General features: G+C 34.2%; 1 long non-coding RNA gene and 1 other non-coding gene across 9 annotated transcripts; one reads left to right on the top strand and one right to left on the bottom strand.

Moving 5' to 3' along the window:
- The first annotated feature begins 360 nt into the window (after positions 1 to 360).
- LOC145065195 (small nucleolar RNA R71) lies at positions 361 to 467 on the top strand. The gene has a single exon (XR_013688341.1). It is a non-coding gene; the product is annotated as a small nucleolar RNA R71 (small nucleolar RNA).
- A 10,113-nt stretch (positions 468 to 10,580) lies between these two features.
- On the bottom strand, positions 10,581 to 16,643 carry LOC145062863 (uncharacterized). 8 transcript variants are annotated; one of them, XR_013687754.1, is made up of 5 exons: positions 15,807 to 16,643; positions 13,916 to 15,687; positions 13,536 to 13,592; positions 13,236 to 13,397; positions 10,581 to 10,936 (listed from the first exon to the last, which is right to left on the bottom strand). It is a non-coding gene; the product is annotated as an uncharacterized LOC145062863 (long non-coding RNA). The 8 variants fall into 8 exon arrangements; XR_013687756.1 differs by lacking the exon at positions 10,581 to 10,936 and adding an exon at positions 11,968 to 12,286 and having other exon boundaries at positions 13,298 to 13,397; XR_013687752.1 differs by lacking the exon at positions 10,581 to 10,936 and having other exon boundaries at positions 11,968 to 13,397; positions 13,916 to 14,058; positions 14,126 to 15,687.
- Positions 16,644 to 24,037: the final 7,394 nt, after the last annotated feature.

The following is a 24,037-nucleotide window of genomic DNA, read 5'->3' as shown; positions in this document are numbered from 1 at the left end:
CTTGAGCCTTTTTGTTTCCATTTTCATCCAAATCACAATCCTTTGTGAGATGGGGCCCTCTACAATTCTCACATCCAACCCTAATAGCATGGATTGTTTGATCCATTTTTTGTCACTCTTCTATCAAGACTATCAAGCTTAGCTATTACCGCCGCCATGCTATCATTTGCCGAGTTCACTACCCCCCGACTTACTTCGTTTCTTGGATTGTGGTATTCTCTAGAGTGCTTAGAGAATTCTTCATTTAACTCCTTGGTTACCGGGGGCGCCTTCTTCGTTAGCGGGCCTTGAGAATCGAGCAATTGCCTTGTGGTGACATTGACTCCATCATAGGAAATGGAGACCTCTTGTTGGCTATTAAGGTCATGGTGTGGGCAATTTCTAAGCAAGCTCTTGTACCTTTCCCAAGCTTCATAAAGAGATTCTCCGGGTTGTTGCTCGAAATTGGCAATGGCTTTCTTTAGCTTGGCTATTTTGGAGGGCGGGCAAAAGTGGTCTATGAACTCTTCTTTCATCTTGGCCCATGTGGTGACCGATCCGGGAGGAAGTGACTTTAGCCAATCCTTTGCAGCACCTTTAAATGTGACTGGGAGCATGCGAATAAGCTGGGTCTCGCATGGAACATTGGGTACATTGAAGTAGTCAGCCACATCATTCACTTCGTCCAAGTGCTTGTAGGCGTCCTCGTGATCCTTCCCATAAAAAGGAATCTCCTTGAGTTGAGCGAGAATATGGCCTTTTAGTTCGAAAGTAGCGGTCATGGGAATTGTGGGCTGCAAAAGTCTTGGGCCGGTGTCATCGTGCATCCTCTTCTTCCATTCCCCCATGGGGACTTCATCGATATTAGCCATAGTGATAGCTAAATCTCCTTCAAACTCAGAGTCGTGCTCCTATGTGGGCTCTTCTTCTTCCTCGGTCTCGTACTCGATATCTTCTTGAATTGGGTCGCTGATTGTCAAAGAGGCACTGGATGCTCCTGATTTGCTGCTCCTCTTCTTGCTGAAAATAGACTTTAGGTTTTTGAGTGGTGAGTTCTTTGAAGAAGGGGATTCTCCAACGGTTTTGCCTTTGCTCCTCCTTAGTGCGGATTCCGGGTCTTCAAGAGTCGGCACGAGTGCACTCGGCGAGTTCAAGGCAAAAACAGAAAAAAATTTCTAGTTACTCTAACAACGGATTTTTATTAAAACTAATTCTACTTAATGAATTACCTTTTAAGTAACTTTGTGTAAGATAAATCCCACACAAAGGATCGATTAAATTAGAATTTAATGTTAATTTTAGAACCGCTCCCCGGCAACAGCGCCAAAAACTTGATGTGTGCAAACTCACTTAGTTTTAAACCTACTTTTAATTATAAAATAACACACAAAGGCAGTGAACCTATCAATTGTGGTATAGTTGAATAAGTAGGGTATCGAACATAGGGAACGGCAAATTAAAACTAAAAACTAATTCTATCTAAATTAATTAATAAGTAGGGGGTTCTCTAGTTTTACAAGACTAGAAACTTGCTAACTGTTACTAATTTAAAAACTAGAAAACTAAGAACTAACTAGATTCAATAATTGGGAAGGAACTTCTGTTTAGTTCAACTCAATTGATCCCATGGTTGATTTCAAGGTAATGGTGCAATGGATTAATTCTTTTGTTGGTTACCGATTCAAGTGATTAGATTCGCATTCACTACACTAATCCTTAGATAATAAACTAGCTTAAACAGTGGCCAGTTGTCTAATTTAATTAGATTTACTAGATTAATTATTCGGATTAATTTAGACTTTCAATAGTTAACTAATTTAATCTTTTAATTAACTTCTTGTTGATGGTCATCACACAAGCTTGCACATGAATTTACTCAATTTTCTTATTAACTCTAGTTTCATGTTCATTAATCCTAGACATATGGCAAAGTGATCACATAGCATATGAGATTGATAATCAATAGATGTTCATGCTAATCAATTATCTTTCTACTAACAGAAAATTAATTATTATTCACACACAAGGTTCTTTAGCAAGCTAAAATAACAAAAATCACCAACTTAGAATTAATCCTACCAATAAATCAAACCATAGTATCAATTTTGTATCCCCAAACAGAAGTCTAAAGGTTTTAGCTCATAATTGAAGTAAATAACAACAAACAAACAGAGTCTAATTGTTTAACCATGATGTCAAAACAAAAGATTAAGTTGGATGATGAAATTTTGCCTCAATTCTCCTTCGGGATTGAATTCTAGCTTCTCTCGTCGTCTTCTAGGGTTTTTTTTTTGACTTCTTTATCGCAGCTAAACTCTTCTGAATCATTCAAGAATTCTCCCCCATCGTTCTGAGGAGTTATCTTTATATATACGAATTGACTCGTCGAGTCCATCTCTCAGTCCCCGTATTGTGATAAGTCTCTGGGATCCCGAGTCTTTATCTTCTCGAATCTTCGCTTGGACTCGCCGAGTAGTCGACCCTGCTCACCGACTAGGTGCTATTTTTAGTGTTTTTCTTCTTTGTTCCATTCTCGATCTCTCAACCGCTTCTCCTGCTTCCGAGCTTCATTTTTCGACTAAAAATATAATTTAAACACTTGTAAGTACCTTTTGTCCATAAAATGCAATAATTTAGCTAATAAATGAATAAAAATCTAAACTTAATATGAACTAAATATGCACATATCAAGCTCAAAAATCAAATCCTCGAACCATGTGATCGAAAACCATTTCTTCGTGATTAGACTCAGCTCACTCTTTCTTTAAGCTTCCTCTCTTTTCTTCGATCCTACAAAACATCAAAAAGAAATCTTATCACATCACATATTAAGAATAAAAAATAGGAACTTACTAGAGTTATATAGCGGATTTTACCTGAAGCAGAGTCATACAACTTAACTCTCCCATCTTCGCGATCCTTTAGATAATTGTGGCAGCTTCGTAACCAATGCCCCTTCTCTTGGAAATAGAAACATGTGGCCTTCTTCGGAATAGCACACGGGACAATCTCAGACTCAGCCTTTCTCTTGTGTAGAGAACTTTTCTTGACTACCAATGTTGCCATCAATGTCCTTGGAAGTTTGAGAGATTCACTTACTAGACACATTTGCTCTATCATTGTGCCAAATCATTAGTGATTCTGCAACAATAAGCAAATAAGTCAAATCAATTAGGGTCACGTTGTGATCCATCATATAGTACTCTCAAATGAACTCACTATATGATTCGGGAAGTGATTGAAGAACCCAGTCAACAGCCAACTTCCTCTGGAAAACAACACCCAACATTTTCAACTTGTCAATGTGTAACTTCATCTCCAAGATGTGTGCACACACAGACTTCCTATATTCATGTCTTTTTGCCAATAGGGCTTGAGTGATCTTGAACTTTTCAAGCCTTCGAGCTTGTGGGTCAGGGAGAATTATAGCAGGAGGTGGAGGAAGTGAAACATGATTCTCATTTCCATGATCCAATCGTGGAACATCATCTTCATGTGGAAAGCCTTTTCCAAAAGGTTTTAGAAGACCATAGTTGTTAGATTTTGACATCTACAAAACGGGAGAAATTCAAGTTAGTTGATTGCGTCCTTAATAAAACACCCAAATGAGATATTAAGGTTAGGACCCAACACAATATTCTACTACTCGGAAGAGGGATGTCATAATCCAATTTTCAGAACATTTGAAGGTAGGTAAATGACGATTTACCAATTTCCACCATGAAAAACTAAAATCTTAAGGTTTAAGTTTTAAATGAATTGAAACTACTAGATCTTTTGAGATTCATTGAACTTTTCAATGACATGTTTAATCTCGATTGTGCCCTTCATTTTGTGACTGGGATGCTGAGGATTACAAACAAGTTGTGGATAACCATGCAAATTATCTTGGTACTCTCGAAGATGTCATCATCTAATCAATGTGCCAGTTAACCACACACGCTCCATTGATCTATGATAATCTACGAGTTACCCATTGCCATTCTTCATTGGTCCCATATTAGTGTGTCGGTTAACCCCACACGCTCCACTAACGACCAACAAGGTGCAATGTGCAATTTCATGGATTAGCAACAATTCCACATTTTTCCTAAAGTAACTAAGATTTCAGAATTTTTAAAAGTGTTTAGTTATTTCGTATCTCATTATACTTATAATGGAAGCTTGTGTCCTATCCTACCCATTCGGCTAACGACCATCCACTAGTCAAGAGTGCGGTGGGTAAGAGTGGATACCTATTCGATCTCCATTTTATAGGCAATTTCCTTAAACACCCCTTAGAGACCAACTTCGTGAATGAGACCTACTAACGGTAAGACTGACCTTTTACTCATACATATATAATATGTTACCCTTTCAAATGTTATATAGTATAAAGTGTATTTTATACTTTTAAAATACTAAGTGGTTTAAACTATTAATAAATTATACCTTTAATTTGATTACTCTTAAACCATATAATTATGGATTTATTAATTATCTCTTTTAATTAAACACTTAATTAATTTAATAAAACCATAAGGGTGTAATTTGAACTTTTCAAAATATTAAGGTTTTAGAATTTAATATTTCAAAACTAAGACCTTTTAATTAAATTTTAAATTCCAAAACTTGAGGACAAATTTTTGAAACCTTTCAAAATATTAGAGTTTAACTATTTAAATTTCAAAAACTAAAACATTCAAGTACAAATTTAAACTATAAAACCAGGGTGTAATTTGAAACTTTTCAAACTTATTAGGTTAAATACTTGACTAATAATAATCCTATATTATCCATATTTAACCAAATCCATCAATTTTGACAAGGATAACCATTCCAAACATAAAAAATCGATTTTTTGGCAAGAAAAACGAGTTTTGGAAGTAATCCTCAACAAAATCTGGCAGGAAAATCAAAAAATCCGGCAACAGAGCCTTGGAATCGTCGAGTCCACTATGGAACTCGTCAAGTCCATTAATGGACTCGGCAAGTCTGCCAGTCAGAGAACAAAAATTTCGATTTTCTTGAACTTTGGCAATTCACTTTTGCATTATTCACTAGAAAAAAGCTACATAGGCTCTGATACCATTAATGGGTTATGACCACAACATCATTCCTATTATGAACATGCAACCCTAACTGCTTTGATCTTGGTTTTCTACTATGAACACAACAACATTAAACACCAAAGCAATGATGTTAAGAACTAGCATACAACAATCAAATTGACATATAAATTAGGGTTTAGATCTTACCTTTCTTTTTATGTAGTAATAACAAGTTCATCTTGAATATCCTTGACCTTTGAAAGCTTAGTGCCCCAAGTGTTGCACCTCTAATGGAGTCACAAACACCCAATGTAAATGAAGACTTGGGAGAGAAGGGAAAATCGGCCCTCTAGGGTTTCTTAATCGTAGATCCGATTTTCCTAAGACTAGGAGTCTATTTATGGTTGTGTGGGCTGCTAGGGTTTAAAGTGGAAACCCTAATTCTCTGCTTAGGACTTAAGCAATTCATGGAACCCTTCTATAACGCTTATCGAGGGTATTCGTGAGTACATGCAACATACTTTTGTTGAACGAAGTTTAATGGCAGGTAAATTTTCAGGTGCAATATAAAATTATTAAATAACTTGTACAACAACCTTTTATAAGCATATTTATTTTTTAGGGAGTTTGACTACCATACTCACACCGTATGTTGAAATGATGCTTCAAAGACGGATGCAAAAGTCTATTGGTTGGCAAGCAACACAGACCCCCCAACAGATCTCGTCTCCCTTCCCGACATATATATATATATATATATATATATATATATATATATATATATATATATATATATATATATATATATATATAGTTTCTGAGTATAAAACAACTTGTGTTGTAGACCTTAACGGTCATACTTGTTCATGTGGCAAATGGCGCAGTCTCGGTATAGCATGTGCTCATGCTATCGCAGCAGCACGTCATTCAAACATGCATTAATTAGTTTATATACTTCAAGTATTTTACCATGATGATGTATTTCATCTCGTCTACTAGACACAAACAACGTTCACCATGTTCCCCCACCATCTGAATGGGAAATAGCAGACCCTTTGATGGTTGTTTTATTGCCAATGTAATTTTTATTCCCTTTAAATAATGATGTTTGTAATATATTTGCCATTGTATTTGTAATATAATTTTCATTTGTTCGTGTTGTTAAAAACGATATAAAATAACATAAGTTGTCATTTTTAGCTTACGATAAAAGTATGTTTTTAAGTGTGATTTTCATGTTTTATATGTTGGTTACGTTGTTTGTACATAGTTGTTAGTCGGAAAATATCCAGATTTCAAATCCGATATCGTTGCCTCATTGGTTTTACCCTCCAAAGTATACTTCGTGTTGTTAAAAACGACATAAAATAACATAAGTTGTCATTTTAGCTTACGATAAAAGTATGTTTTTAAGCGTGATTTTCATGTTTTATATGTTGGTTACGTTGTTTGTACATAGTTGTTCGTCGCAAAATATCCAAATTTCAAATCCGATATCGTTACCTTATTGGTTTTACCCTCCAAAGTATGCTTCGTGTTGTTAATAACGACATAAAATAACATAAGTTGTCATTTTTAGCTTACGATAAACATAACATTACTAATAAACATAACATAAAAACTGAAAGGAAATTAGAATTACAAATAAACATAACATTACTAATAAACATAGCATAAAAACTAAAAGGAAATTAGAATTACAAATAAACATAACATTAATAATAAAGATAACTTAACATATTACTAACGTGCAAATGGTGGTAAGACGACCGTATTTTCAACTAGTATTTCCCAATGCAGAAGGATTGGAATAGGATTAACTGTCTCACAACCTATTACATAATTAAATTGGTTTCCACAGATTAGGAACTGTTTGGGATACAAATTTTGTTCACGGTCGATAAAATCCTCTCTAATTCTAATAACATTTGTCAGACGGTCCCGTTCAGCTTGAAGCTTATCAAACTTCGTATTTGCATCTCGAATCCACTTCTGAGCCTCTTTGAATTTATTTATTTATTTTTGTAGTTTCAGCAATCCATTTATCTTTTTCAATTACTTGATTTGCTAGGTCGTTTGCACGTTGGTTGATTTTGCGACTAATTTGAGAGTCCCTTTCGTTGGCTTCTTCAGCGGCCTTCATAGCTTGGAAAATGTCGTCATACATGTTATCTCAGAGTGGGAAATATGGGCCTTCCGGAAATGGGCTGTTATCAGAACAAACATAGCAATCTTTTTCTTCACAATGCCAAACACCGAACTCAGATGAATTCGTTCTCAATTTTTGAATGTTATAATGTATCACCTTTAAGATGACAAAATATAGCAAACCCGAAACTACCAAAACACAATGTTATTTTATCAATACATTATACTGCAAAGTATTTACACATTATAAACATAGAAAGTTCTTCAAATGGATAGTACATTACTATTGTATGCTATAATCGAGACATAGAAAATAGCATACTTTATCACAAAATGGAAACATGGAATCATAACAAATATACAATTGTTAAAATTCCGTAGAAACATTTTTATTGAAGAAAAATGGAAAAAAATATATAAAACCTTAGGTTTTAGGAAACCCTTATACAAACCTACGGTTTCGTTTTTTTTTTTTTTAAAAATCACGGAAACGACAATATATACAAGTGTTTATTGGTTATATATTTTTTTTAATTAAAAACCCGAAAAAAAAAACTATAGGTTTTTTGGAAACCTACATTGTACAACCTTTTAATGCACAAACTGTGGATTAAATGGTTGTACACCGTAGGTTTCCAAAAAACCTATGGTTTCACAATTTTTTTTTCAGTTTTATGAAAAAAAAAATCATGAAATGTTAACATTTATATAATTTCTTACATGTTGCATCAAATTTAAAAAAAAATCCGTACGGTTAATACGAAACCGTAGGTGTACAAGTCGACACTGCACAATCTGTGCATTGCGCACTTGTACACCGTAGGTTTTGTATGAAACCTACGGTTTTATTTTTTTTTCGGTTTTTTTTCAAAAAAATAAAAATTAACCCCATATACAAAAACTACTCCTAATCAAGAACACGGTAAAATTTTGATGAAAAGTAGACAAACCTCATTGTTCTTCGGATGTTCCATTGAGAGGAAAAAGTAGGCAAACCAACAAAACAATAGTTAAAAATGACCTAATCTGAAAAATTAAACATCATATATTTTGGGCTAATGGGCCACGAAAAGGTAAACGGGTCGTGAAACATTAGTTCATTACCACGAAAGAGTAAATTTCAAGCGTTGACTGTAGTCAACTGTGTCCAGTCTACTCTTTCGTGGGCTAGTTTTGGCTAATATGATTTTTTTTGCTATTTTTGGATAAGTAATTAAGAATTTTGGCTAGATTAGTAATATCCCCTATATTTTTTTTATTTATCCTAACTAAACCACTTGGATTCTAAATAGATAGAGATTGGGAGATCAAAGTAATTATAAGAAATGTAAAGAAAGATATGGAATACCCTCCTCTCTGTATAAACCATATTTTCCTCTTTTTTATCACTTCTTTCCTATCAATTGTCCACCAAACTCTCTCCTAAAACTTTCACTCAAATCACATCACACTTCAACCCCTTTTTAGTAACTCATTGTAAACCCAAGAAGGAACTAGGTAAATTCTTAATTATTATCTATTTTTTTCTATCATAAAACTAACATGTAGTAATTCTAATAAAACGTAATGGATGTCTAACTTATTTTTAATTTATGTATTAAGACCTCCATAAAAGCATTCAAATCTCAAGCCTCGGTGAAACCGGAAACATCCCGACTTCCTCGAACCAAATACCGTCACGCGACAAAAGTGAGTATCTACGGCCTCTTTTTATCATTGGTTTTTTTAAAACATTTACAGGGGAATACACACAATAAGTGATCGTAATAAATTGTCTTATGCTCATTTAATTTTTATAATTATTTGAAAACCATACTATATATATATATATATATATATATATATATATATATATATATATATATATATATATATATATATATATATATAGGGTTAGGATTAAATGTGAAACCTAAGTATAGTGTGAATGTATGACTTAATATGGATCGTTAGATTAGAAAATCTAATGGTTAAAAATATGCATGTGAAATTAATTAATTTTTAATATATTCTTTATTCAGTTTCTAAATAAATCCGTCTACAGGGTCATTGCAGACTTTTTGGCCACATTCAAATTAGGAAGTTGCATTTAATTTGGGATACTGATTATCTCTCACCAATTTATCATATCTACGAGGATTAATGAAAATCATGTGATGAACAAATGGTATGATTTTTGATACCATATCAAAAATCAATTAAACCTTTATAAAGTGAACGATTCTCCCTCTGATTCTTCTTAACCTAAATCAAAAAACAAATTTCTCGTTAGAAATCAAGAACATCAGAGGGAAGAAGATTAAGAAGGGAGGACCAGAGATATGTTCGAGGCTATGTGAGAATTTCAAATCCAAATTTATAAATACAGAAGATGCACCTAAACAGAGGACGATAATTATGATTTTGTAGTTCCACAAGCATGTTCATTTTTCATTTGATCTTTAAGAACACAAAAGTAAATTCATTTATGCGATTAGAGTTTTCATTTTTACTATGGGATGTAAACATCGTTAAATACAAACAATTTTTTCTAACGGATGGTAAAAGTGTTGAAAAACATAAAGAAATCATATGGTTGAAAGTAAGTGACCTATATTCTTGAATAATATGAGATTATGTTAAAAAGAGGATTATGTTTAAGAATTGGACAATTATATTCTTTAACATGTAAACTCCAAGTCTCATTCTTAAATTTGTATAGAAATAAATATTTCATTCTTAAATTTGTATAGAAATAAGTATCTCATTCTTACAACAATTAGTATCACTCTTAAAAAATGATAAATAAGCTAATAGGGAAAATGATTTTTCTTTTTGTAATTTGTTTGTAAATCAATCAAAATAGAATATCTGTTCCTAATGTAATTTGTTTATAAATCAGTCAAAATAGAATATTTATTCCTAATGTAATTTGTTTTTAATCGTTTTTTCATTTTAATTAGTTTGATTTCCATAAGAAATTGTAAAATATTAAAACTTAAATCATTCATATTCTTAAAGAATACAACATGTCAAATCGTGTTCTTATATGCTTTATTAAAATATTAACTATTTAAACATCAAATAAGTTTGCACCCTACGTTTTGAACACAAATTGTAAAAGTTGTTTCTAAAAAGAACATATTGTAAAAGTTGTTTTCTTTAAACAATTATGTATGTAGTTCTAAACTTCAGCTAAAATTAGTCAACGACTAAATATCTCATTCCTAACTAATTTGTATGAATTCCTGTAGAATGGTATGCGAATAAATAGTGAAAATGATATTTATTCTTAATGATTATTATATATTTGCATTTTTGTAATTTTATTTATAATAGAAAAGTTTATGTCTAATCTAATTCTTAACAAGATTTTAAAAGGTGACAATTTTGTAAATAATGGTGCATATATGAATTATTCATCTTTAATATATAACTTTAATCTTTCATGTTTAAAGGAATGTAAATTTAGTGAGTTGGTATATATTGTTACTATTTTAGAAAAAGAATTACATGTTTTTTGTTGTTACAGTTGCACCACAACCACAAGCAGCACCACAGCTACAAGAAGATATTATTGATGTAGAAATTGTACAAGAAGTAACAATGGGAGAATTTTTTGGAAAGGGAACTTCCCTAACGAGGGTTTCCGGGCCAGCTTTCGCGTACCGACTAATCCCTGTTGCGAACATAAAGCTTTGCCTCATGCTCTGGAGTCACTGCAGGCGAACCTCCATGGCCACAAGGGCTTAGTGGTGCCAGGATTTGAACATAGGTTATCCACCATATCTTCCACATGCCTTACCAAGTCACCACAACCCAAATGGTTACAATAGGAGAATTAGTTGAACAAGAATAGGGAAAAATTTATTGAAGGAGATAACTCAATTAGTGAAACAGGAAAATAGAAATACACCTTATGATTAACTAAGAATAATAAAAATTCAAAATTAATAAAAATTTGAGCAAATATTACATTTCACTTTTAAATTCTTGGAGAATGAAATAATAATAAGTACCAAAATTCTTAAAGAATGATAACATATATATAATATCAGTTAAGTAAATTGATAACAAGATCGATAATCATTCTCTAAGAATATGTTTTTTTAGCTTGTATAGTATGTTGGACTTTTTCATTGTATATGTAAAGAACTTCTTAGTTCTAATGAAATAATTCTTAAAGAATACAATCATTAATATCATACTTGGCAACAATTGCTTTTTGTAGTAAAAAAACATCAAATAAAATTTTGTTAGAATTAATTTCCAAATTTTGGAATATCACCATTCTTTGAGAATGTGTTTATAAATACGATACTTGGAAAAAAAATCGCTTTAATAATCATACTTGACAAATTTCTACTATATATTGATGAAATTCGAAGTGATCAGATGAACTCTAAAAATATTCATTAATTCTTGTTAAAATTTTATTCCACTAATTTACAATTAATATTAAAAATAAGCAATTATATATGGTGATGGTGGATTAGTGGTATAATGATGATGGTTGTGGCATGGTACAGGAGATGAGAAGATGATTACTCGATAAAGTTGTTGTAGTCTTCATTCCATAAATATAGGCTTTTAATTTGGGTAATTCAGTTAACTAATAAATGAAAAATATAATTACATTGTCATATTGACTAATTTACCCTTAGGTTTTGATTGGTCTAAAATTTGTCACACAATATTTAGAGGTTATATATGAACCTAACTCTCTCTCTCTCTCTCTCCTCTCTCTCTCTCTCTCTCTCTCTCTATATATATATATATATATATATATATTAAATTTATATGAACTTATATTATGTTCTATGTTCCATTAACTAATTTGGTGCTTATATCAAATATATGACATAAAATTTCCTTTCTTCTGTAAATCTTTTATGTCTGTACGCTATATATATATACTAGTAAACTTACCGGGGCCGTGATAATCACGGCCCTAAAGAAATGATAAGTAAGTTAGTTTTAAATGATATAAAAAATAATATAAAAAAAAACCATTTATAACAATAATATAACTACGTTTACACATTTACAATTATATTAATTAATTTCCCTAAAATAAAGGAACATGAAGATGTCAGTACAGCAAGAGTCTAATGGAGTTTCTCGAAGCATATAATTTCTCCATATTTAATCTGAATATAACAAAAGGAATTTGTTTAGCGGTTTTTCAGAGTGCCACTTCACATATAGACTAAAAGAATATGCTCATGAATATTTTGTAGATGTCAGTTTTTTAAATAGCTTGCAACCGGATAAGGTAGTAGATGGTGAGTTTTCATTTACTTGTGCATTATATCATAGAATGTAAAGATAAAAAGAAGAAGAAATGCAAGAACAGGACCACTGATCTGCCCAGATGGTTATGGTAACAACATCCATGCAGAAATAGATAAAATTTCCAAAAAACATCTTATAGATCACACTTTCATCTTACTTGAAGCTCGGATTGTTGCACTCTGTTAACTTCTAGATCACAGTTTTATCTTACTTGGTTAATTTGTCATCCAGTCCCATCCCATTTTTAAATTTATATTATAATTAACAACAATACTGATTACTCTCCTAACTACCAGATTCCTCACTTCTCTCTTTCCTTCTCCGGTTTGACCAGATTAGGTCAAAACTGTGTTCTTTTTTCCATTTGTATCTATAATTGGGATTATTAGCACATCCATAAGCATGTTTTCCCTTTTCCTATAATAACGTCCTCATCCTCATGTTTGTTGACAACCGGAAAAATATAAGATGGTAATAGGAAAGTTTCAATGAATTTTTATTTTACTTATGGTTTAACTTTATAATTTTTGCAAAATGGATCTTATCGTGTAGCCAATTTTATAAATAGAGCTTTATCATATTGAGCAAGAGATTGAAGAAAACTTATTGATGTCAGTGATGATGGACAAAGTATGGGAAGTGGTGTGCTTCTTAGGGACATAAAGAGATGATTGTTAAGCTTCATTTTTCATTGTTTCATATTCCAAAGGCCATTGAGGCTCCTATATAAATCAATTTTGTCACTCTTAGATGTTGAGTTGAGTTTTAGAGATGATGATGCATTGTGCATGTGTATTTACTTACCATTTTTCAAGGGTTGAAATGAATATAGAAGCATTTGTGATATGTAGAGATTCAGTTATTACTTGAGATAAGTTACTCCCATTGATGTTGCCAGCAAGACTTGCAAGATTTTTCAACAGACAATTGGGAAATCTTGATCATTCCTATACTCTGAGTTTTTAGCTACAATGAAGAAAGAAAAAAAAACAACTAAATCACAAGGTAAGGTATAATTTACAAAACATACACAAAATAATCTTCCATTTTCATAACTTTCTAAACCGAGACCAACAATATAAAAAGAAAAGTACAACATCACACCTGGTAGTCTTGTTACACAATGTGTCATAGCTTATGATTCCAGGTTCAATAGTGTATCTACATGTATTCAACAAGGCCAAAAATATTATCCATATTTAAGATTTCTAAAAATTTCATTCATGTTTCGATTCCAATAATCTCACTTATTTATTTTCTTTTTATTACTATTATTATTTAAAAACCTACTGTTAGATGTAAAGAAAGTATTTTTGTAAAATTACATAAACTAAGACTGTACCCACTAATTCAGGAATCATGGTTGTTAGCTATATGTCTATCATTTGCTTTAAGAAAATCAACTCCGAAGTCATGACTACTATAAATTTAAAATCCCATTAATATTTGCTTTTATTTTTGAATGTTTGATAAGAGGGACGCACCTACTAAGTTGAACACTTTAATGTTATCATCTAAAGCTTATGCAAGAGATTTTCCATCAATAATGCAGCGTACAGATCAGAAGATATCTAGAAAGTTGAGCTTTCCTTGCTAATATATGCTTCTTTACATTTTCTTCTGTGATCTGCAAGGGCAAAATCGTCATTTTATGAGAAAAAATAATGAAAACATAAAAGTTGACGCACGCTCACCTTTGAGATTATGTTTTTTTCCCTGAATTTTTTTGACTAATATGATTTCAGAGATCCCAAGGTTATTATAATTTGTTTCATTCGTTGTCTAAGCAACCTATAAGCGAACCTGTACGAAACTTTCAAAAAGTTTCTATTAGGATGTCATATTTTGATAATTATACCCGACTATAGCATTGCACATTTAAAAAAAACCCTACATGAAAATGAACTCATTAGCTTTACAATAAGGTTAAATTGTAGGATAGAGTATATATGAGGCTGTAACCACGATGATTTGTAGTGAAGAAGATAAAACCTGTGTATGGTAAGCCAATGTCTACAAAAGTTAAACATGTATTAATGTATAACAAATATAAAAAGGAGATAAAATAGACTACCTTATGAGAAGCATTGTCGATTGGACTGAAAATAATAAAAAAGGAGGTAAAATAGACTCTACCTGATGAGAAGCATTTTTTTTATCAAACTCATGAAGAAAGAAGTGAAATCATCATTATCTTTAGCAACATAATGGTTGTTTCCGTAAACTGAACTCATAATGTATTTAGGTGTTAGCTACCAGTATTATTATCATTATTTCTACTGTTACTATTATGTAATTATGTTCAACATTTTAAGAACTTATTCTTCTAACTTTGTCTGGGTTTTCTATAGGTAATATCTCTTGTTTGGCAGCTTTGTGCAAGGCAAGACTATAATATTGAAAAAAAAAACATTGAAAGGTTTCTTGTTAAAAATATATATAATAAAATAGCATTAATCAAAAAAAACCATTAAGCATTTTATCGAACACTTCATATGTATTAAAATTACATTTTTTTAAACCACAAAATCTATTCAAATGAGCTTAAATGGAGTGTTGGAATTCAACAGTCAAAGAATATTAGGAAATAAGTAATAACTGAAATACCTAAGTATGCCGATAGTCAAGCAAATCAAGACTCACTCAAGCAAATGATCTAACACTTGACTGGAAAATGAAAGATTCAAGAAATTATTCACTTCAGTTCCCGAGATTGATGAATGTTTGGAATTTCAAATTTGTTTCATCTAGATAATAAAACCATCAAGTAAATTCCTAAATCATCTATGTACAAAGTTTCTAAAAACAGATGAAAAAATAGAGTTGTTGGAGTGCTAACTATAGACAGAGAAAGAGAGATAGATGATTGGTTAGGTGCCCTAATTGATAAAACCAACAAAAAAAATAAATAGAGGAGAACAAAAGAGATCGGAGTGCTAATTATTAAGGCTGCAATTAAGTAATGTTGGTTCCTTAATTTACCTTTGGTATAACTCAAGTAGATCCTCGGGTACAATTTTTGATCCTTACTATGATGACGCCTGCTTAGAAAAAAGCCCAGGTGAGGTAAAAAGTTAGCATACACCTGGCCTAAAATATATTAAGATCCGTTGGTAGCTGGATCAAAATCAATATATCCATGAAAATCTGATCAATCAAAGAATTGAACTAATATTTAAACCCATCGGGAAAACACATGCAATCAACAGTATCCACCCAATTATTAACCTTGACCCCCCTAATGATTATTTTTCGGCTTCAAAAACAAAACAAAAAATTGCAAAACAGAATTTCAGAAATCAAATCGATTAAAAAAACAGGATTAGGGTTCAAAACATACGAAATAGACAATAGACAAAATAATAACAAACCAACCTGTCAATTAAAGTTGTGAACAGTATACCGGAGTGGTTGAATTGATAGTATCATACGAAATGGGTCAATGATCACCACCGACAACTTGATTTGCAGAGAAAATACAAAAGTGGAAAGGATGTTTGTGAGATGGATGGCGAAGGAATAAGAAAGGAAGAATAAAAGTGGATGTCGGGAAATAAATAGCACGCTACGTAGATGGCATTCATATCAGAGAAACCCCAAGCGAAGTCTCCTGTGTCAAAGAAAATAGAATTGGTGGCGGCGTAAATATGGAGAGAGAGAAGGTAAGAGCATTAATATGAAAGTCTAATTTTGAGGCGGTGTAGACTATAGAGAAAACATGGCAGCCACTCTCCTCCAATTACTTAAGGGGAAGCGAGGGACATCAGCTTTCTCAGAGCGCCATATCCGGTGTAAATCAACCAAGAAAAAGGGTTCCTCTTTGAAGAAAGAATCATGAAAGGTAGGTCAAAAATTAAGAGCCATGGTGGAAGCGTGAAGATGAAGAGACCCACAGAGGATATGGGTTATAGATAAATAAAACAGAGGACAGGGGAGGTGTCATATGGAGGAAAAATGGTGTAACCTAGACCTATTGATAAATAAACAGGGTGTGAGATGGCGCCTGAAACCAAGCAAGAGTGGCGAGTAGCCTTGGAGAAAACGCCGGGAAGGAAGAAAACCCAACAAGGAAGTAAGGAGACGCCACAATGACAGAATCATGAGGATATGAAAAAATAAAGATGACGGTGAGGCGGTATGAAGCAACCAAGCTGCTGACCAGCATACCGGTTAAAAATTACCGCCCATAGCCTTATTATTGGAGGAACGAAGGAACTTATCGACGTGGACCAAAATGTAACTCTCTAAGATATATATATATATATATATATATATATATATATATATATATATATATATATATATATATATATATATATATATATATAATTGATGACATGAAATATTATATAAGAATATGATTTTTTTTTTCCTTCTTTTCTTTTATAAACTTATGATATTATAATTAATATCATACATAAGTATATTCGTTGTTATGAACATAATCCATTACGACACTCAAAATATATCACGATAGAAACTAGTATCATGTATAATCATATAAGTCAACATTTCTGATTTTAATTATAGTTAACGAATTATATAAGGGATTATCATTTTGTTAGTAATAATATGTACATTATTATTCGTATACAATTTAATCGTTATATTGTTTGGGTTCAACAGGAAACTGTAAAAACTTACATTTAAGGTTTGTAAAATTTCTTTTATGACATTATGTTTCCAAATATTGGGATTGTTGGAGTTTATGACACCCTCGTCCGTATGGTTGTTAGTTACAACATTCGTATGACGAGACAAATCGGACGATAACTTCTTATTTTTATCTTATTCTTTTATCGCAACGTTGATGATGCGTCGTTGGGACAACAAGCACCTTATTGTACTTCACAGAGGCTTGAACAAGTCATAGATCAGTTATTTACTCCACAAAATCTCACATACATAAATACTAATACAAACTTCGCCAAGGTTGTATGTAGTATAACGCTTCGCCGTTGACCGATTTGTTTGTGTTTATTTATATAAAATAGACACTTTATATTACACATCGCAAAGAGATGTCGATTATTACTTATGTATTATAATTAAGTTGACATAAATGCTTGCATCGGTTTACAAGTATACGTCTCACTCGGATCATATCGATACCATTTTTGTTACGAACATCTTTTTACAAATCTTCTAGGTTTTATGAAACTTATTTTATATAAAATCTATAGAGTCAAAAACCTGTGGATCTCACTAACAAATTTTGTTGACCTATTTTTAAAATGTGTATTCTCTGGTAACTAAGAAGCCGGAGGTAGAACACAGGTTCCAAGGAAATTGTATTTCCTTTCCTTTGTTACGAGTTTGGTTTATTTTAATGTTTCGTAATTGAAAATTACTATATTTTAATAATGTTTACAAAACCAAAGTTTGTAAAATATTAATTTATGAATGTTCGATATGGTTCCAATTATAAACGTTGCAACCCTGACGTTTCCGTCATTGGTTGTTGGTCGACGTTTCCGTCGTTGGTCGACCAACCGCTGCTGTCTCATATTGAGCTCCTTCTGGTCGAATGTGTTGGAGGCTTTTGTGGTCTGTAAAGATAGTGTTTTTTGTACCATACTGGTAGTGTCTCTAGATCTTCATATCAAATACCACTGCTCCTAACTCAAGATCATGTGTTGTGTAGTTGTCCTCGTGTGTCTTTAGCTATCTTGAGGCATAGGCGATGACTTTACCTCGTTGCATAAGGACACAGCCGAGTCCTTGGTTGGATGCATCGCAATAAACCACGAAGTCTTCTATCCCTTCTGGGAGGGATTGTATCGATGCGCTGCATAAGGCTCGCTTTAGCGTTTGGAACGCCTTTTCTTATTTTTCTTCCAAGTCAAAGGCCACGCCCTTCTGGGTCAATGTGGTGAGCGGTTTTGTGATCCTAGAAAAGTTCTGTATGAACCTACGATAGTAGCATGCGAGGCCTAGAAATTGACGAATTTCTGTAGGCATCTTCAGTGCTGATCAGTTCTCAATGGCCTTAATTTTGGAAGGGTCCACATAAATTCCTTCTTTGCTAACTACGTGACCCATTCGACTATTCGGAGCCGAAATTCACACTTTGAGAACTTTGCGTAGAGCTTCTCTGACCGTAGTGTTTCTAAGATATGTTGTAGATGTTTACTATGCTCCTCCTTATTACGAGAGTAGATAAGTATGTCATAGATGAATACAATGTCGAACTGATCCAAGTAAGGACGACAAACCCTATTTATTAAGTCCATGAATACTGTAGGTGCATTTGTCAATCCGAATGACATCACTACAAACTCGTAGTGTCCATAACGAGTTTGGAAGGCAGTCCTGGGAACATCCTTCTCTAGCATTCGTAAGTGGTGATACTCGGATCTCAGATCAATCTTTGAAAAGTAATTCTCCCCTTGCAGTTGATTGATCAAGTCGTCTATGCAAGGTAGAGGGTAACGATTCTTGACAGTAAGCTTGTTTAGTTCTCGGTAGTCGATGCACATACAGAACGATCCGTCTTTCTTATTCACGAACAAGAACGATGCTCCCCAGGGCGAGAAGCTTGGTCTAATAAAGCCCTTGATAACCAGTTCGTTAAGTTGACTGGATAGCTCCTGCATCTCAGCTGGTGCTAGACGATAGTGCGATTTGGCTACTATGGTAGCCCCTGGAATTAAGTCGATTCTGAAGTCGACTTGACGATGTGGTGGCAATCCTAGTAGTTCTTCTGGAAAGATATCGGGAAAGTCGCGTACTTCTGGGATGTTCTTTATGTCTTTCATCACTTGGCTCATTTCGACAACATGAGCAAGGAATGGATGTCATTTCTTTCATAAGTACTTCTAGGATTGTATAATCGAGATGATGCGAAGGTTCATGTCGGGTTTGTCGCCATAGATAACTAGAGTTTCGTGAGATGCTAGATTAAGATGAAAGAATTTTTCATATCACATGATGTCTGCACGATGAAGACTCAACCAATCCATGCTGATTATGATGTCGAAACATTTAATTGAGACCGGCATGAGGTTGATTGGGAATGAATGGTTATCTAGAGTTAGAGTACTTCCTGTGTATATACTGCTAGTGCTCTCTGTCTTTCTGTTAGCCATTTCTACAGTGAACGGTTCTTTCAATGCACAAGGTTTTTGTTTAAGCAACTGAGCAAATTTATGATTCCCGAAACTCCTTTCGGCTCCACTATCAAACAGTATGCATGCATAAGATTTATCGAGGAGAAACATACCAGTGACCACCGTGGGGTCGGCTACTGATTCCTCGTGGCCTATAGCCAAAACTCTTCCTACTCCCCCCGCGTTACCTGCCTTCGGGTAGTTCCTTTTGTAGTGTCCCACCTCACCACATCCGTAGCAAGCCTGACCCATACCAACGCGGGGGACTTGGTTGATCGGCCTTGTCGGAGACTTGCAAAAACAGGCAGTGTGCCTTTTTCCTGTTGCAGTTAAAGCACTGCATGTCCCCGAAGGGTCCATTGTGGTGGGAGTTGCTCTTGTCGCATTTGGGCAAACTTCCAGCATACTGCTTCGTCGGTGCAGTAGCAGTAGGTGTTATCACAGCATGAACAGCCACGACCTGCTGCTTTTTGGCAGATTTTTGTGCCGCTTTTGTTCTTTTTTTTATCCCAAAACTTCCGCTTGTTGTCAGCGGTTTTGGATGGTTCTGGGACAGTGATAGTTGTTGTTGATGGTGTGCGGACTCCGTGATCAATGAGTCGTTGTGCCAGCCGTTTGGCACTGTCGAAGGTAGTGGGGTTTGAAGCTAAGACATTCCCCTGATATGGAGGCACCAGCCCCCAGATATACCTCTCAATTTTCTTTCCCTTAGTAGGGACCATTCCTGGACATAGTGCCACCAGATCGTTGAATCTGGCAGTGTAGGAAACTATGTCGGAGCCCTTCATGGTTAGGCTGCAGAGTTCCAGTTCAAGTTTCTAAACCTCGCCCCTCGGGCATTATTCTTCAATCATGAGCTCCTTCAGAGCTTCCCAGTCCATAGCATTAGCCACTATCAGAGTAAGTGACTTGACATGGCTATTCCACCATGTTAACGCTCTGTCTGAGAAGGTGCAGGCAGCAAGTTTTACTTTGCTTCCTTCCGGACAGGAGCAGATCTCAAAGACCGACTCCATCTTCTCGAACCATTGTGAGAGGGAAATGATTCCACCAGTTCTGTTAAAGGACCTGGGTTTGCAGTTGGTGAAGTCCTTATACGGACACTCCCTAGAGCGCACGAGAGCATCACCTTGAGTAGATTGCACAGCTGCACCACTCCCGCTGAATTGAGCTAAAGCTGCTGCAACAGCCGCAGATACCGTAGCTTGGAGAGCTACATGATTGTATTGTGGAGAAGGTGGTGGTTGACTTGGAGTTATCGGAGGATTACGCCTTGTCACTCTTCATGGAGGCATTGTTCAACTAAAAGTTTACAAAGATGAAGATGATAGTAAGTATCAATTGTAAGTATAATGAGAGTGGTCCATGGACTAAATCGCCATAACCCAACAAAACAGATGAGAGTACGACTTTATGAAGATTTTAAGAATAGAAGGATGAAAGCATCTGGATAAGAATTTCCTAAAAGATTAGATATCTGTCAATAATATTGGTATTAATGATGTAATAAATTCAGGAAAATGAACTAGAGGTAGGTCTTACATTAAACCATATAAAGAAAATTTTGGCAACACTAAGGCCTTAATAGAATAACAAGTTCAAAGTCTTATCATAGACAGGAAATTAAAACTAGGGCTTTTACATATACCTAAGTTATATCCAAAAGAGAAAGTAGAGTAGGCTCTATCTACAATAAGAACCACTCGAATGAGTCCTTGATTCTGCCATATGATGCCCCATGTCTAGCATGTGCCTTTCAAACGTTGCCTGACGTGCTCGGAGTCTCCTGACTTCATCTTGGGTTTTAGTAAATTCCCTCTGCAGGGCTGCATTTTGGTTCTGAGTTCTTCTATGAGTAGTTTCCAGATGGCGAATGTGAACTGTATTGACTCCCGCATCGGCATCAACTTCCATGATTCGGTCGATGGCCACCCTACCCTGCTCATCAATTCTAGCAACCATGCGAACCATGATAGGCAGGACTCTGTCTATTGAGGCTCCCTGGCTCAGATTGTAGAAGCTTTGGTCTCCGTTGTAGGGTAAGGGTTGACCCTGCTCGTGACTCCATCGGTTCAAGTTTGTTGCCCACAGAGGTGTGGGGCCTTGAAATCCTAGACGAGGGTTAGGATTTGGGATAGGAGCCACCAGGGGTAGATTATTGACTTTTGGCTTGGAGTCAGAACCCTCTGGAAAGTTCTCTACAAATTCGTCATCCAATGGAATTACCTGATTGTCTTCTGGCTCTGCGTCGAGCCATCCACCATTACCTTCGTTGGGAAAGTACGGGTCGCCAGGGAGATTGAATCCAGCCATGTTATCTACGCGATAATAGGGATAAAAGAGATAGTTAATAGATGTACTACTTAAGATAATTATAAGGTGATCCTTATCAATTACCTCAATACTCGCGTAGTGCATCCTAGTTATATGTAATAAAAACAGTATAGACCTTCGAATAAGTGACCCTAATTCCAAATCCACAACCAAATAAGGAACATGAAATAAAGCAAAGGTCACAGATTCTAAGTCTATGACACTCTGGTCACATACAACCTTAGTGTATCCACTCAGCAACTATTGACCTACTAGTAAAGACCTTTTAGTTCTCAAATAAGAAATTATAGTAACACAAAATACTCGTATAGTATTTTAAGTTTATGTTCTATTCTAAAGTTTTCATTTTGGTAGTGTTGGTAAGTTTTTAGACTTGCTGCAACACCACAACCATTCCTAGGCACATGTTGATCATTTCTCGGAAATAGATAGTTGATCAGGCTATATCACTCCCAGATCTGAGCATATGTCCCCAAGCCTACTCGTGATGTTCAACAATCGCAATACTTTTGTTCTGTCAGAGTGTGACACTGATTTAGTATGAATGCAGGTATGCATACTTTGGTTAAATATTTTATTATTTAAAGGTATAAACTCTTGGTTAGAGTATTTTAATCCCAATGTGTTTATAGTTTGTATTTCTTTTATGGGTTGATATACTAAATTCACTATAAACAAAGCTCTGATACCAATCTGTCACACCCCAAAACCTGAACGGCAGAAATGTTCTAGGGCGGAGGACGTCATGTACAGTACCATAACAATGCATAATAGTAAACAAGCAACAACATCATCAATTTCATTAATAGTATAATTCAATACAAGTATGTTCTGTGCAATAATAATAAGATACCAAAAATGAATAATCAAAATATAGACGAGTCTTGAAAGTACCCCGTCTTCTCAAAAACCTGGCCATTTGTACATGTCTACTGGTGACCTGAGAATACAAGTTATTTTGAAAGAGTTTATCAACATTTAAGCTGGTGAGTTCATAAGTATTTTAGTGTCATTTGATGTATAAGATTGATGAAAGTGTTTGTAAATGTTTTTAGTAAGATTGTGTTGTAAATGTTTGCAAGTGTTTGTAGTAAATGTTTGTAACTCCTAGAAAATCCTATATTTTCTACTAGAAATGTAGCCTTCTACCAAGACCCGGATGTTCTACATGTTGTTTGTTTGTAAAAGTGAGTGTTTTCCCCAAGTATGACTATCATTACCAAAATATAGTTTACATTTCTATTGTGAGAAGATCACAGAGTGAATGCAATGGGAAAAATAATGATGTACTGTAGTGTTGTATATAGTAACTACTGTTGTACTAACTACCTTAAAACAATTGTTAATTAAGGTAAAATGTGATATGATTGTAACCATTCTTGATCGACTAGTAAAACACGATGCTCGAAGACGTCGAAATGTTATGACATTTGTTACCCGTAGACCTGCAGGTCCCATTGTAGCTAGCATCAAGGTGTAGGACGGTCAGTACAGTATAGATCTATAAACAAATTCATGCTCTCCCTTCAGGAGACTCTGGTTATAAAACGTGACACAGCAGTATATTGCCATTCCATGAAATAGTGGCTCACATTAATGTTATAGAATTCTTGTATATGTATAGTATGCTCTATCTATTCTAGTGTATTGTATGTTTTCTTTGTGTAGTGTATAGTATGTTCTCTTTGTATAGTGTATAGTATGTTCCTTCTGTTTCTTGTTATAGTATGTTTGAACTGACTCATGTATGAACTAATGCTTGTATATTTCATTGTACTAGAAATAGTGAGTAGTAGACCTCTAAACTATACCTATTATAGTTTATTAGTAATGTTGTTTGAATGACTGAGTATTTTTGTATACCTTTGCTACCCAATGGTGTTGAACCGAGGTAAAAGATTTTATATCTGTACACATATACATAATATATAACTAAGATTTAAACGACCCTCGGACAAACAACTGATACCCTAAGTCCACAACCAAACAAGGAACAGGAAATAAAGCGACTTATCAGTCCTAAGTCCTTTCAACCTTACTTATATAACTATATCTATATAGACATGATTTTGACAATATATAAGTTTAAAAGAGTTTGATAAAGAGTTTAGCATATATAAGAGTTTGATAAAATGTGTAACATCCCAAAATTCAAGCCCGAAA

Source organism: Lactuca serriola, chromosome 7 (assembly GCF_051521515.1).
Source record: "Lactuca serriola cultivar US96UC23 chromosome 7, Lser_US96UC23_V15, whole genome shotgun sequence".
In the NCBI taxonomy this organism is placed as follows: Eukaryota; Viridiplantae; Streptophyta; class Magnoliopsida; order Asterales; family Asteraceae; genus Lactuca; species Lactuca serriola.
This window is presented reverse-complemented; position numbering and strand designations above follow the sequence as displayed.